The sequence below is a fragment of the Arvicanthis niloticus genome, chromosome 5, assembly GCF_011762505.2.
Source record: "Arvicanthis niloticus isolate mArvNil1 chromosome 5, mArvNil1.pat.X, whole genome shotgun sequence".
Classification (NCBI taxonomy): Eukaryota; Metazoa; Chordata; class Mammalia; order Rodentia; family Muridae; genus Arvicanthis; species Arvicanthis niloticus.
The window spans coordinates 104,856,308-104,860,412 of NC_047662.1; the positions used below are offsets into that span (position 1 = coordinate 104,856,308).

The 4,105-nt window shown below is 45.3% G+C and overlaps 1 pseudogene; it reads right to left on the reverse strand.

Annotated features, from left to right (window-relative positions):
- Positions 1 to 1,335: 1,335 nt before the first annotated feature.
- On the reverse strand, positions 1,336 to 2,922 carry LOC117708790 (igE-binding protein-like; annotated as a pseudogene).
- Positions 2,923 to 4,105: the final 1,183 nt, after the last annotated feature.

Here is a 4,105-nt window from a genome sequence, read left to right on the forward strand (position 1 = left end):
AATAACTCCTTATGACACATAAGAATGTCATCCATATAGTGGGCTAATAACAAAGAGGAAAACTGTTTTCTAACTGGTTCAAGGGCCATCTGCACATACAACTGACATATAGTGGGGCTATTGGCCATGCCTTGAGGCAAAACTTTCCACTGATATCTTTTGTCTGGTTCACGGTGATTAACAGCAGGTATGGTAAATCCAAATCTTTGTCTGTCTTGTGGACATAAAGGAATGGAGAAAAAACAATCTTTAATGTCCATAATTATAATCCTCCATTGTTTATGTAAGGCAGAAAGTAGAGGTAGGCCTTGTTGTACAGAGCCAAACAGCCACATCTGCGCATTAATGGCCCTCAGATCATGGAGAAGTCCCCATTTTTCTGACTTCTTTTTTATGACAAAAATAGGTGTATTCCAAGGAGAGGTTGAAGGCTCTAAATGACCAAGCTTTACTTGTTCTTTAATCAGCCTTGTAGCAGCTTCCAATTTCTCAGAGGATAGGGGCCATTGAGGAACCCACACGGCCTCCTCCGTAAGCCAGGGTATGGACATAGAACCCTCAATGGCAACTAGGGAAAACCCAAACCTTGTCTTCCTGTATTACTCTCTTGTAAGATTGGGCTTAATCTTCTTTGTTTTTTTCTGTCAAGGCCTTTTCCTTCCTTATATCCCATCCTTTTCATAATATCGATGGCTTGTTGAGAGTACTCATTAGTTAATGTTAATCCTAGGTCTTGTAAGATATCTCTTCCCCAGAGATTAACGGGGAGAGGAAGCACATAAGGTATAAAGCTTCCTGTTTGACCTTCTGGTGCCTGCCAAGTCAATGAGTGTGAACTGACTGCGTGGCTGGCTTCATATCCCAACCCTTGTAAGGAGTGGGATGATTGTGTAACAGGCCACGCCTTAGGCCACCAGTTGGAGGAAATAATACTTTTATCAGCTCCTGTGTCCACAATTCCGATAAAGTTCTTCCCCTCTATCATTAATTGTAAGGTGGGTCTAGTTTTAAGGTCAACTACCAAGTGAGCAAAATCAGTCTCTGAAGAACCAAGTCCCTTGGCACCTCTAGGCACCCTGGTGGACGGGAAACAATTATGTAAACTTGGAAAAACAACCAATTGAGCAATCCTATCTCCGGGAGAGATAGAAAATATGACTTGTGGACAAGAACAGAGAACTTGAAGTTCCCCAGTATAGTCTTCGTCTATCACACCAGGATGAACTACAAGCCCTTTCAAGGTAAGAGAGGAGCAACCTAGAATAAGGCCAACACTTCCCTCAGGCAGGGGACCTTTAAAATCAACCATGATAGGTTGTATGCCCACATGAGGCATTAATAAGAATTGGGAAGTGAATCGGAGGTCCAATCCTGTGGAGCCTCTTGTAGCTCTGCGGCTAGAGGTGTCCTCCGGTTGCCGAATTGTGTCCCATATTTTTTGGGGCCCTGGGATCTGGGGCCCGGAAACCCATTTTTTGGAATACCTTCATCTCTTCCCACTGGTGGGGAATCATGTTGAATAAGCGTTCCTTGAATATCTCTAACTGAGCGGCACTCATTAGTCCAATGATAACCTTTTCTGCATTTGGTACAAAGCCCTGGAGTTCTTTTTTGCGTGGAAGCACGACATTCTCATTTCAAATGACCTGGTTTGCCACAATTATAGCAGACTTTACGGCCACCAGGACTTGGGCGGTTTTTGCTTTGTAAGATAGCCGCTGCAAGGCTGGCATTAGTAAGCAGGCCTCCAAGTCCTTGGCAAACCTTTATCCAGTCTGTCAACCCTGTGTTTCTTCTAGGGGTAATGACTGCCTTGCACTCTGGTGAGGCATTTTCATACACCAGTTGTTCTATCAGTGGTTTAACTCGCTCCGGGTCTCCAAAAATCCTGCCTGCTGTTTCTGTCATCCTAGCCACAAAGTCTGAGAATGGCTCTTGGGGGTCTTGTAATATTTTTGTTAGGTGTCCCCCGGCCTCACCTTTCTTTGAGAGGGCCTTCCATGCTTTAATAGCAGCAGCTGAAATTTGGCTATATGCTCCCCAATTGTAATTAGTTTGATCATTAACAAACTGTCCTTGTCCTGTTAACAGTTCAAATGTCCATTGTCTTTAATCGCCTTCCGCATTGGCGTTGGTCCTTGCCTGTACTTGAGAAGCATCATGCCATAAGGCTTTCCATTCCATATACTGTCCCATACTAGGGAGGGCAGCTTTTACTGTATTTTGCCAATCATTCGGAGTCATAGCCATAGTGGCAAGCCTCTCAAGCTGCATGACTGTAAAATTAGCATCAACTCCATATCTGTTAACTGATTCAGCAAGTTCCTTAATAGGGGTATATTCTACCGGTGTGTGGACGCGACCTCCCTCCGCAACCTCAAACACCGGGAAGGCTTGTAATAACTTTCTTTTATCTCCCTTCGAAAGGAAGGAGTCTGAGCAGTGCTTCTCCTCCGCATAAGGTGGAGGGCCACTGGGGACAATAGGTCGGGGAGGGGGTGCAACAGGCTGAGAGGCTGTGCGGTTCCAATTTCCTGTTTTCTTTTTCTTTTGATTTTGCAGCGGCGGCTGCTCATCTGGATGGTACCTTTCCTCCTCGTAGCAGGCTGCTTCTTCATCTAAGTCTTCCTTCTTAGAGGGGCTTAGTTCCTCTGACTCAGAGCTATCAATCCTTAAGGCCTCCAGTTCCTCTACCGGATAAAGAGATTTCCTTTCCAGCTTCTTTTCTCCCTCCTTAAGCTTCTCTCCCAGGGCATCCTTTCCCTTATCTTTGTTCTCCTTACATTTCTCTCCCAGGGCGTCCTTTCCCTTATCTTTCTCTTCTGCAGACTGGGCATCTTTGGAAGGGCCTTTTATCTTAGGTATACCTTTTCTTTGTTCTTTGTGAGCTCCCAACCTTTTATCCTGCTCTGTTTCTGACATGCTGTCCTGTAACTCTTCTAACACTCCCTGGCCTGCCGCTACAGTCGCGCGGCATTTCTTGTCCTGTAAACACGATCTCACAAGCCTCCAAAGCGGTCTAGTTCCAGGCTTAATTTCCCGTTCTGCTGTTCTCTAATCAAGTCACCCTCCAATTTGTCCCAGGAGGCGAGCATTAGCGACCCTGAGCATATATACCAGGGCGCCACGCAGTCTACCTCCTTCACAAACCCCTCCAATGTTTTTGTAGAGACTTTTAATTCATGCTGTCGCAAGAGCAACTGGAGCGCCATAATCACTGAATGTGAGGCTCCCATGTTGCTACAAGAGAAGCTGACACACAGGGAGGGGCACCGCAGCTTATCTACATCCGTCTAACCGTGCCCAGTGGCGGCAAGTCTCTTAACACCAGCTTTTATGGAAGCAAAATGAGACCAAAAGAAAGAGCACCAAAGGGAGGGCTACAACAGCTCCTGCCAACTGAGGAGAGAGATGAGAAAGATAGTTTTCAAGACCAAACATGCCTCTCAGAGCTTACCTTTGTCCTGCAGTTCTGAATCCTCTCCGTGAAAATGGAGGGTCTCCTCAGTGCCGGAGGTGGTGAAGCTTCCTGGCATCCCAGGTTTAGGCACAAGCAGTGACCAACGAAATCGTCTCGCCAGCAAGAATGCACGCGGGCACCTGGATCCTTCTGCAGCAAGCGTTTATTGTATCATAAAGAGGAGAATGGCCACATTGTTGTGCTAGGCAGAGATGCCTAGACAGTTTGGTTTAACCAGAGGCCTCTATTTTAAATATTACTACAACAAAGTCGCGCACCAACTTCTGGCACAAATTCACCAGAAATTTAAGTCTATTCACCTGAGAGTAAAAGTTGTAGGTTTTTTTAAAGAAAATGAGTGAGTGATTGGCACTGATAGGAGTCACATGACTCCAGCACAGGAACCTTGAACAAAGAAAACCTGGCAGACAGGTCCTCTGCTGAGAGAAATTGCAGGCTGATGCAGTCAGAACCAAATAAATGAGCCTTCATTGTGGAGCAGTTACTGATTTAAGTATAAAGTTAAAAGATAAGGATTATTTGCTTTTAGGAAAGATTTATAAACAGATTTGTCTGAATCATTTGGGGATTATCACCGGTGGTTTGGAACTTAGATAGGGAAAATTGTCACTGGCTCTAGAGTAG